Source organism: Etheostoma spectabile, chromosome 22, assembly GCF_008692095.1.
Source record: "Etheostoma spectabile isolate EspeVRDwgs_2016 chromosome 22, UIUC_Espe_1.0, whole genome shotgun sequence".
Classification (NCBI taxonomy): Eukaryota; Metazoa; Chordata; class Actinopteri; order Perciformes; family Percidae; genus Etheostoma; species Etheostoma spectabile.
In genome coordinates this window covers 5,122,648-5,134,712 of record NC_045754.1, presented here as the reverse complement: position 1 = coordinate 5,134,712, position 12,065 = coordinate 5,122,648, and the positions used below count along the sequence as shown (strand labels likewise).

The window sequence follows — 12,065 nt, the reverse complement described above, 5'->3', positions numbered from 1 at the left end:
ATGCTGTTCACTGAAAGCGCAGACACCCCGCCACGGCGGTAATGAGACAAGACCACCACCACTGAGAGAGAGGCGATAATTACACACACATATACCCGCACACACCCAAACACACTAAACAAATCCTACTAGGACACACTGCCATTTATTTTCCAAAGAAATAAAGTGCCCCTGTACCCCAGCCACTGTGTAAAGGTGAAGTAAAGGTGGTTTGGGCGGCATCAACAGTTCATATAGATACAGTACTGTATAGTTAGTTACTGGCATAAAGACAGTGTTTTTTAGCATACACACACTAAAGATTTACATAATGATGTTTCATAAGAAAATGTTATGTCCATCTGTTTCTATGGCAGCATATTCGATGATGTGAATCGAGACACAAAATCACTTTTTCCGCTTGTTCTTAACAATATGAAATGGTAAATAAGCCTTGTATGAATTCCGATCTGACAGGCGTTTTAAGATAGAACATGAATTGGCTGACTCAAACATAACGCTCTATGGTTACACTTTGCTTAAATGATATCTACATAAGAGTGGCATGACACTGTCATAAATATGTCATATCCTTAAAAACAAGTCATAAATGTTAACACAAAACTAATCACAAGTTATGGTTAGGGTTCATGACAGTGTCAAGTAAAGTGTTAGCCATTCTACTCTTGAATGAAGAAGCCACAGAGGAGCTTTTTTAGCCTCTTTTGGCTAATTGTTTTTTTGCACTGTCCACTAATTCTGCACTCATGAAGGCCATTGCCAGCCACAGCTGGCAGCTGTTTTCATCTGGAACAAAAAGCTGTGAAACGCCAATACATGCCACCTACCCGGCACTAAACACCAGACAAAGTTTAAGCATTTGTTCAAAATGTTTGGCAATTCACTTATTTGCTTTGCTGCAATGCGTTTGTTAAATGTCCAATGTGTAGGAAATTCTCCCATTCAATTCAATTTGATTTTCTTTAAAGTATCATAAAATTATAAATCAAATCTTAACATCAGTTATCTCGAGACACTTTGCAGATAGAGCAGGACTAGACCACACTCTAATATACAACGACTCAACAATTCTAGTAAATCCCCCAAGAGCAAGCATTAGTGTGACAGTGGTGAGGAAACACTTATTTAGGGAGGAACCTCGGACAGACCCAGGCTCTCGGTAGGTGGTGGATGACGGCCGGTTGGGGGTGTGATTCACAGTGGCAATAAAAGTTACAATAATGGAACAGTGACTATAAATAGTAGTCGTAGTAGTTCATGGCACAGCAGAGCACCGCAGGGTGCCACAGAATGCAGCATGGCACAGCAGAGCATAGCAGGACGTAGCAGGACGTAGCAGAGAGCGGCAGGTCAGCGCATAGCAGGACGTAGCAGGACATAGCAGGACGTAGCAGGACGTAGAAGAGCGCAGCAGGTCAGCGCATAGCAGGGAGGGCAGCGGCCCCATCCAGCATTGAGATCAGATATTGCCAGTGTTGGGCTAGTTACTTTTAAAAAGTAATCACTTACAGTTACTAGTTATTTCTTCCAAAAAGTGACTAAATTCGTTACTCAATTGCAAATTATAAAAGTAACTGGTTACTTCAGTACATTTTTAAATGCTCAAATGTGACCCCACCTCCACCCCTTTTGAATGGAACTTAAAATACATGTGCATGTTCAATTATTTATGATAAATCTGAATATTATAATGAAATGGACATTTAATACACACATCAACAGAAACAATGTACACACATCTAAACTAATTCAATGTTGCTGTGGGACAAAGTGAGACTAGCCTCTAATCAGATGCCATGTACGTAGATATTATGTTTATATGGTGGATCGAAACATAAAACACGATAGATGTTTTGGAACTTTGGATTCTTGTTGCCCCTCATTTGGGCTCGCCACACCTGTCACTCGTTGAGGGACTTGCTTGTCTTGCTTGTTGTGTGTCCAACTATGCGTGCTTTTGAACACCCGCCCAACTCTACCTCTGATTGGCTTACCATGAAGTTTTACTCAACCTCCGCCAATCGTCAGCCTTTATGCGTTTGTCTGCCATACCAATCACTGACGTTTGGTCGTGACGTCGGTTTAGCATCGCAAGCGTTAGCCTTAGGTAACACCTTCACCGCTGACGGAGCGAGCTGGAAAATCAAACTTTTCCTGAACCCCTGGGGGGAGGAGGGCCACAACATCATGGCTACCAACAAAACTCAGCAAAGCTTGTCATTGCCCGGGCTTTAACTACCGCATATTCAGCAGCTAAAATGAGAGTGAAAGTTGGGCTAACATTGATTAGGAGAGCAAAAACACAGCTCCAAATTAGTTATTATTTGGTCTTTGTGGGATGTGTAAATATCATTATAATGTAAATATATATATATATAAATATAATTTGCTTATATGTTCAGTTTTTAAAAGCTATAATGAGCAATAATATGTTGTGTAGTTCTTCTGGCCGCAAGTGGCAAAAAATAATCTTCTACTGTAGCTTCAAATTTAATTTAGACAATATTTACATCTTTCATGTAGAGCCTCCATGAGTTGTGTTTTTTCCTACTGTTCGGACTTCGGCAAAAAACAGAAACAAGGCAGCCATTTAATAGAACAGTATGTGCAAACATCGTTGGAGGTGCTCCCCTGAATAGAAACTCTGAATGGTAATGTTGAGGTCAGACCTGCACACTTGTTTCCCTCTCGCCTCCCAGACTTGTTGTTCAGGTGGTCAGATAACTGTTAGAGTTCCTCTCTGCAGTGCAGCGCTTTGCCGTGTAATTATTTTTGGCCAGGATAATCAGTGGTGTTAAAAGGAGATGGATGGTGAGGGAATGCATTGCAATAAACTGAGCAGGCAGTCCTGTAATAAGCCGAACCACTCTAAACCTGTGATATATCTGACTCATTTCACATCAAAACACAGAGCAATTAGATGTCTTACCGAATGTTGTAATTGTAAAACATCTGTGTGGGGAAAAAAATTATTGAGATAGATAATAAGGGTCTCACTAATTACCAAAACGCTAATTGTTATTGTCTTCTGACAATGAATATCGTATAAATTCCTGTGTTTCAGCAGGATTTGTTTAGGTCCTAAACACGTAAATAATAGGCTCTAAAGAAAATATTGCCACTGTAAGGTACAATTTGATCGTTTTTGCTGAGTCTGATTTGAATGAAAAATAGAATGCATTTGCTTGACGCTCGTTTTCAGAGCGGCTTGCAGTGAGTGAGCAGGCAGGGGTTCGGAGTTTTGTTCAAGGACATTTTGACAGGATACGTGGCTTTTCGGCGAGCATATCGTCTGGTGGAAATGATGAAAACCTGTGACCTTTCCGTTTCTGATTCAGAGTTTTAAAAGTCACCATAGGACAATGGGGAGAATCAGTTTGTCATCTTTCTTTGGAGTGTCAAAACAGCCACTGAGGACTAAAAGTATTTGCAACTTGTTCTTTGCAAGAGTAGAAATGGTAGTAAAAATGTTGCAATCACAAAGCATCTGACAACGATTGCTTGTTTTTAATACATTGCTGTATTACGCTAGACTGGGTAAACCCCGCCCACTCTGCCGGCGATTTGATTTCGCCCTGTATGAATTTACAAAGTACAAGTACATAGTACATAGTTCAATTTGGGGTGGCAGTAACTCAGTCCGTAGGGAGTTGGGTTGGGAAACGGAGGGTCACTGGTTCAGTATGGACCAAACAAAGTACGGAGTGTGGATTGGTGGCTGGAGAGATGCCACTTCACCTCCTGGGCACTGCCAGGTGCTCTTGAGCAAGGCACCGTACCCCCCCAACCGCTCAGGGCGCTGGTTCGGCTGGCAGCCCACTCACTCTGACATCTCTCCATTAGTGTACAGATCCTGAGCATGTGTGTCTGTGTGTGTGTGTGTGTGTGTTGTGTGTGTGTGTGTGTGTGTTTGTGTTGTGTGTGTGTGTGTGTGTGTGTGTGTGTGTAGTTCAGGACTGTGTGTGATAACTAAAGAGAGTGTGGACACAGAGTGTAAATTGTAATTTCCCCATTGGGGATCAATAAACAGATAAAAAATTAAAAAAAGAATCATTTATTCATTGAATGGTTCCTGTACTATGTAAAAGCACTTTGAGTAGTTGTTAAGACTAGAAAAGTGCTATATAAAATACAGCACATTTACATTTGTTTACACACACCGCAGCGCACGCTTCTACGTTAGCCAGATCTTTGGTGTGATTGGTTGAAGGACTATCCAGTTGCGTACAGAGTCATTTGAATGGTGCCTGTTGGTCACACCTCTTGTGCAGTGAAAATACAGAGGAATGGAAGAGGGTTAGGACCACATGAACAAAACATATTTGAGTTTTGAGATTAATGTCTGAATTTTGACTTAAAACTAGTACTAGTACAATTTTCACGTTGGCTCTAATCCGTTTACATAGGTAATCTGTTTTTATTGTTGCAATTAAGTAATTAGGCAAATATGTGATTTTTTTTGGGGGGCATTTCCACCTGTAATGGATAGAAAGAAAAGCTGAGATATGAAAGAGTAGAGAGAGGGAGGAAGACATGCAGGAAACTGTCACAGGTCTGACTCCAACTCTGGACCTTCTGCGTCGAAGAATAGACCTCTACATATGTGCGTCTGCAGGGGCGTCGGACTGGGGGGCAATAAGGAAACTGACTACCCAGGGCCCTCATGTGAGGAGGGTCCAAAAAGATGATAGAATCAATAGCTGTGGATGCAGGGAGGGCCCCATAGAAAATACCTTTCCACAGGGCCCAAAAGTTTATGCCACGCCTTTGTGCGCCTGCTCTACCAACTGAGCTAACCCGACCACCAATGTAGGCAATCCTTACACAGCAATGCAAAACTACAATGTTACAAGTAAAAGTCCTGCATTCAAAATGTTATCCAATGTATTGCTTCTGGAGAAAACGCCCAATGTCTGTCATGTAACTATGGTTGAAGAAACAATTTGCACATCAAATGCTTCTGTGCAGGTGTACAAGTGACACACGTGTTTATTGACAGATACTCACATTGGAAAGGGATATTCAAGTGTGACACACCTGGGGACACAGCATGGGAGGGGCCAAATGGATTTAAACCCGGTTGTGTGTACTCTTGATGAATATCCGGAGGGATCAAAACGTTTTCTGTAAATAAATGGTGATGCTATAGCAGTAGCAGGGTGCAGGATTTTTCCCTTTGTTCCAACTATTGCATCTGGTGATATGACTACTTCCTATACAGTTCAGCACTTTAGGTCAGGCCTTCTTTAAAGGGTCCCAAGGTAAATCTGAGGGGCTTTGAAATGATTAATGGGGTAGGAAAGAAGAAGGAACTACATTTTGTTCTCCATTTTGTGCTTTTTTGTGAAATAATGGCTCATTTCACCTCATTGTACCTAAAACGGTTATTTTAATGGAGCCATCTGAAATGTTTAGAACTGGTGGAACTCCTAACAACTATTTTATTAGCGTATCATATGCTTTTTTATTGCAAAATCTTGTGAAACTTAAGCTGTAAAATAAATGTAGTGTGAACTTAAGGTAGTAGAAAGTAGCATAAAACTCATTTGAAGTTACTCCCAAACTGTACTGATGTAAATGTACAGTTACCTTCCACCACTGTAGCCTACTATATCCTATAAGCAATTCTTAATGTCAGTAAATAAAACAAATGTGTGTTTCTTTTCTTGCAGTTAGTTGTCAATTGACCATGTGTTTTCCTTTAATTAAAGGTCACTTTTGGAAGTGCCAGTTGGCTATAACAAATCCTATATAATACTGCATATGCATTTAAGACCAATGTGAAGGCTGTGGGACAGTGTATGTATTTGCATGTATTTACACTTTTTGTCATTAATTCAGCATTTCATTATTTGCTTGCAATGGACTTTTTGAGGACGGATGGCATCTCGGGGGAGAAATGAGATGCTGCAATACACCATAGCTGTGTTCAAAACCATTTCACTATCATGGAAAGTGCACTAGATAGTGTGTTCGCCATTTTGTAGTGGCGTTTGAATTCACAGTGGTTAAAATCCTTCACGCGTTATTATGGATCCCACTAAACTTCTGGGCAAGTCCCGCCCTACAAAGCAGCTTGATTGGTTGAGATTAGGCATTGACCTTGAGTGGTTTAGGTTAGAATAGCCAATTGGCCAGGGGATAGGACCTGAACAAAAAGTGTTACGTCATCTTGCGTAAGCATGGCAGCCTGGCCAATAATAGCGTGTGAATGCTATTTAAGGGCGGGACTTGCCTAGAAGTTGCGTGGGTACCGTAATAACGCATCATTCAACGCAACACATTGTCCACTATAATAATAAGAAGAAGAAGCAGAAGGACCAGAGAGAACTGAATGGAAAAGATAATTCAGTAATTAGGTTGTGTTCTCTATGAAGTTCATAATTCATATTTGGACAGCAGCGGTTGAGGGAGAGCCCCCATCTTTGGAATCAAATTGGTAATAACACATAGGGATTTGCTCTGGTAGGTACAAAAGCCCTGAAAGGCAGGACGTAATAAAGAAAATGTGCAGTCAGTGTTGGTCAAAAACTTTATCTCCTTTTTTCAAACTATTTGTTACAACTTTCAATGTTTGTTTTAGCTTTATTGTAATAATCTCCTTTTTTATTTGTTGTGTAAGGAAGACTGGCAAAGCAAGCTTTTCATTGCATTTTGTAAGTCGTCTTTACTGTACATAACAATAAACCTCTTGAATCTTGAATCTATGTAGGTGAAAACATAAGAGATAACATATTGTACTTGGGGGGGAAAAACTAAAGTTTAGGTTTTTGCTCAACATTGCCCGTAATTGTTTTTTAACACCTTTCCTTTAAGGACTTGTAGACCGGAGTGTGTCTTAATAGAGCACCTATTAGCTGTACTTAAACATAAGTTACTGTAAAGTTTAAATAAATGTAAAGTGTCATCATCTCTCTCTCTCTCCCCTTTCCTGTATATCTCGCTGATCCGGTATCAAATGAAAATTAATTATGAATACAAATGCTTTTTTTGGCAAAAGTTATATTATCCGGACTTTTGAATGTACATTTATTCATTTTATTCTATATAAGCAATGACAGCAAGAGGTGCTGGGTATGTAAAACATGTGCATAGTTGCATGAAACTGCAGTGTACAAGTGTAGCAAGAGTGGGATCCTAAAGTTGCTGAATAAGGAAATACTTGAGCAAAGTAGAGGTACTTCAATATTCATCTAAGTACAGCACTTGAGTAAATGTACAGTGTTAACTCCACAGCTGCTTCTGCCGTGTGGAGCCACATCCTTCCCTAAGGTGATACTTTCTGCAAAAGTTGCTGAAGTTAATTGTTAATATTTCTCCCTGCGGTGCACTATGGGTGGGCACTCCTACGGGTGTTTTCAGGGACTATTTCTACAGATTGTGTGCTTCTTTGAATTTTTTTCAACCAGGCAATTATAACATGAAATAGAAGGAAATCATCTATGAACCTACAATGTGCTCACACAACCCATTCTCACTTCCAACTTGTGTGTAGTATTACTGATGCTGGGGTCAGTGGCTCCCAGCGACAGATACTGATGCAAAAAAAAGGCTTTAGCGTCTATATGGAACCCTCCGGGAATAACAGTAGCTTGACCGCGGTGCTGTAAGATGATGTAGTATTAAGAGCAACAATGGTAGCGAGTAATATGAGAGATGGGAAATCTGCGTAAGGAGGGTGGTTGGGGTGGTGGATGGGTCAAACAACACAGGACTTTCAACCAGGACACCAGGGTTCGTGTCCCGTTCTTCTCCCGCATGGCACTGCAACATACGCCTTGACCCAATATGTCTAACTATGACACCAAAGGGCTAAATGCTAAAGGAGACTTTTTGCATCAGTTATAAATGGCAAATGCACCAGACCAATTTATTTTCTCACTCCCATTGCATAAAATACTGACACTTGTTCAGGGGCCTTTGGTGTTGTTATTGACGCTAAACGTCTCCTTTAGCATCATATCTAAACACGCTTTATCTAGAGGAACTTGGTCGGGAGTATTGCTGTCGCTTTTGACACAGTTAGGTTAAGGAAAAGAACGTGGTTGGACTTATAAAATGTAGAACGGAACAAGGAGAAGAAGAAACTAAAGTTGGGTTAAGGAAAAGTGACACGCGGGGCACAAAGCCTGATTTCTCGGGTGAAAGTCACTCAACGGTGTTTTTTGCCTCCGACGTCACCTTCCACGCAGCTAACCCTAACCTTAACCCTGAACATAACCATTGCTGCGCTGCCTGGAAGGAGAACACCAAACACCAGGAAAGTCCTGTGTTATTTGACACGTCCACCACCCCAACTAATCTCCCTACATGGAATTTTCAACGTTTCATACAACTCAGTGCAGTTGTTGCTCTTAAAACCATGTCATCTTAAAGCACTGCGGAGCTGTGCGTTTTACCTAGAATAGAATAGTGCTTTTTGTGTCACATCTGACGCTGACAGCCAGTGGCCAAGCGTCTGTATTTTACGAGTTTGTGGTTGCTTTTTGGTGCGCTGGGAGTGAGATAATGTTGCAACCGCTCACAATGTGCTGAAACAAAATGTTAAGTTAAAGTCACATTTCCTGGAGCCCCAGTCTTGACTGATTAACTAATGAAATGCTCAATGTAGTAGTTTTCATTAAATTTTTAAATAACTCCAAATAACTGAAGTGGCACTTCTTCAGCCCAGTCACTGTGACTCTGCACTGAGAGTGCTGTGAACAACAAGTCAACATGTCCTACAGAGCTGAGAGACCGGGGACCCCTGGCTGACATGCGGACAGTCAACAAGCTTGTTGGCCGAGAGGAGTTGGCCGCGGCTGAACTTTTCTCACTCGCCGGACGTCAACAACCCGCAAAATGTGTGTGTCTCTCTCCCTCTCTAATGCTCAGGCGATTTTATTTCATGAACACAACTCTGCCTGGCAAGAGCATAGAGGATGAGAAGTTGATAAATGCTTTAAAAGCCTCTCAGTACAACTTTTGATTGCAACAAGCACACAATCTGTACAAGGCCACAGTGCATGGCTAGAAAACCAGATTAATAATGAAGGTGAATGTCTTGATTAGAATATGGTTTTGTGTATTTAAGATGAACGTTCCACTAATGTGGAAATGAGGGATTTGTTTTTTCTCTCCAGTCAATGGACACATGTTGCTCTGGCTCAATACTTAGTTCCTGCACTCAACAAATGTACCAAAGTGAACACATCAATCCCATAAATACATTGAACAATAAGCCCTTCACTAAATTTAAAAAAACATACACTTTTCAAGAATTACATTAACATACAGAGATCCTATTTGAACGGTCCTTTTTAAGGACAACTCATTATTAATAACATTGTATCATCATGGCTGAGATCTAAGAATATGGCAACCAACATTGTTATAAAAAATAAATGTATATGTATGTATATATATATATATATATATATATATATATAGTACTGTGCAAAAGTCTTAGGCAGGTGTTGAAAAAATGCTGTAAACTAAGAAATATTTTATAAAATATAAATAATGATTTATAAAACATAAATGATTGTTTATTTTTATCAATTTACAAAATGCAAAGTGAGCAAACAAGAAAAATGTAAATCACATCAATATTTGTACCTTTTGCCTTCAAACCAGCATCAATTCTTACAGGTACACTTGCCATAAGTCGGGCAACATTGCTAAACACATCAAGCTTATTTCCCTTCGAAATGGGAAGATGTCCAGCAGCGACATCAACTCAGAACTGGCGGAGACCAGTGGGACCAGGTACACCATCTACTGTCCAGAGAAGTCTGGCCAAGAAGTGGTCTTCATGGAAGAGTTGCAGCCAGAAGAGTTGGCTGTTGCAGAAGGCAGTTTGTTCGCTGAAGGGCTGGAGAGCGCTTTAATAATGTGTGTTTGCAAGCAACAGTGAAGCATGGTGGAGGTTCCTTGCAAGTTTGAGGCTGCATTTCTGCAAATGGAGTTGGAGATTTGGTCAGGATCAATGGGGTCCTCAATGCTGAGAAATACAAGCAGATACTCATCCATCATGCAATACCATCAGGGAGGCGTATGATTGGCCCAAAAGGTATTCTGCAGCAGGACAACGACCCCAAACATACAGCCAAGGTCATTAAGAATTATCTTCAGCGTAAAGAAGAACAAGAAGTCCTGGAAGGGATGGCATGGCCCCCACAGAGCCCTGATCTCAACATCATGGAGACAGAAGGATTTGAGGAAGCCTACACCCACAGAAGATCTGGGGTTAGTTCTCCAAGATGTTCAGAACAACCTACTGCCCGAGTTCCTTCAAAAACTGTGTGCAAGTGTACCTAGGAGAATTGATGCTGTGTTGGAGGCAAAAAGGGGTCACACCAAATATTGATTCATTTAGATTCCTCTTCTGTTCATTCACTGCATTTTGTTAATTTATGAAAATAAACTATTAGCACTTCCATTTTTGAAAGAATTCTTAGTTTACAGCATTTTTCATACCTGCCTAAAACGTTTGCACAGTACTGTATGTATGTATGTGCAGTATGTATATACATATATATGTATATATATATATATATATATATATTACCCAACTCATGTTATTACACAAACTGTATGTTGTAATCATTGATTATAGTTTACAGACAAATATCCTGATTCAAATTTGACCTACCTTACTTGAATTAATAAATTGAACGAATCAGTGAATGCATTTTTTAGATTCATTTCTGGCCACTTTCATAACATTATAGGATTATTCAGACACATTTTAAATAAACACATTCCTAGTGAAGACACAAAAGAAAATATGTGCATAAAAGGTACAAGTGTCAAATTTACAATTCAACAAAAAAGACGATAAATACATGGTGCTAATATGAAGTTAATTCACAGTTTTAATGCATCAAAGGTTTATATTTTGGGTTCATTCCCTCCAAAAAAAGTGGTTAAGATATTGGGATCTTTTTCCAACTTGTGCTTCTTGCCATGACTGACTTTGAGTGTGGGCTAAACTACGATAATAACACCCTAGTTGTAATTAACAGAATTATTATTTAAGCCTGTGGCCATGAGTGGAGTTTGACATTCGAGCCAAGGGGGGGGGGGCAAAAAATAGAAAAGAAAACTCATTGTAGCAGCTGAGACCTGTCCTACCACTTGGGGAACACAGCACGAGCGCATATGACGTGAAATGAACATATACATGTTTATTTTTAAAGCAGATTTTAAATTACATTGTAACAATTCGTGTAACGATTCTCCCTTATGAACTGCAATAGCGGCACGGCTGTGTTGGAACGCAATAGACAGACGGTGGCGGGATGCCCCGACACATATTCAACTCAAGTGTAACAGTTAACAATCAGTGTTCAACCTGCTGTTGAGATGCCTCTCCAAACGCAGAAACAAGACGCCGTCACACCGTAAAACGTTTGGACACGTTAAGATAGAAGATCTGGATTTTGCCGTAATCCACTGACACAAAAAAAAAGTAATCCACATCAATCAGTAGATCCACAGAAAGGGTCCCGATGGATCCAGCACCGTCACAGTCACCAGCCAGCTCCACACAGGTGAACGAGGCCTCTTAACGTCGCCGTTTTAACAAAGTGGAATAAATCCTATAAAAGTCCAATTCTACTCAAATGTATATACATGGTATTTAGGCAACTTTTATTGCATAGTTGGTACGGCAAGCTGTCCAGACTAGTGCAACAGTCATTTTTGTTTTTCGGCGTCCTGCATGCGTGGACAGTGGTCTCAGGTGAAAGCTACTTGTCACTTGTCACATAACCCAGAGCCTAAAGCAGTATATGAAATAAGATGTACTACCTACCACCATAGTTGTTTTCTGTTATTTAAAATATTCATAAAATATCTTGTCATGCCAGATGTAATCATACCACAACTTTTTATGCAACTACAATGACACTTGTGTTAAAAAAATTGTGTCATTGAGCTAAATTACAGCAAGACATATGGTTGTGATCCATCAAACAATGTGTCCCTGAGCTAGACACTTCACCCATAGTTAATCCAGAGGCTTGCAACCTTTGACATATATAGCAATTGTAAGTCACTTTGGATAAAAACGTCAGCTAAAT

At 40.2% G+C, this 12,065-nt stretch overlaps 1 long non-coding RNA gene across 1 annotated transcript; it reads left to right on the top strand.

The window, feature by feature from the left end:
* Positions 1-303: 303 nt before the first annotated feature.
* LOC116672373 (uncharacterized) lies at positions 304-10,443 on the top strand. Its single transcript, XR_004327539.1, has 3 exons — positions 304-315; positions 3,600-3,605; positions 10,233-10,443. It is a non-coding gene; the product is annotated as an uncharacterized LOC116672373 (long non-coding RNA).
* The last annotated feature ends 1,622 nt before the right edge of the window (positions 10,444-12,065 follow it).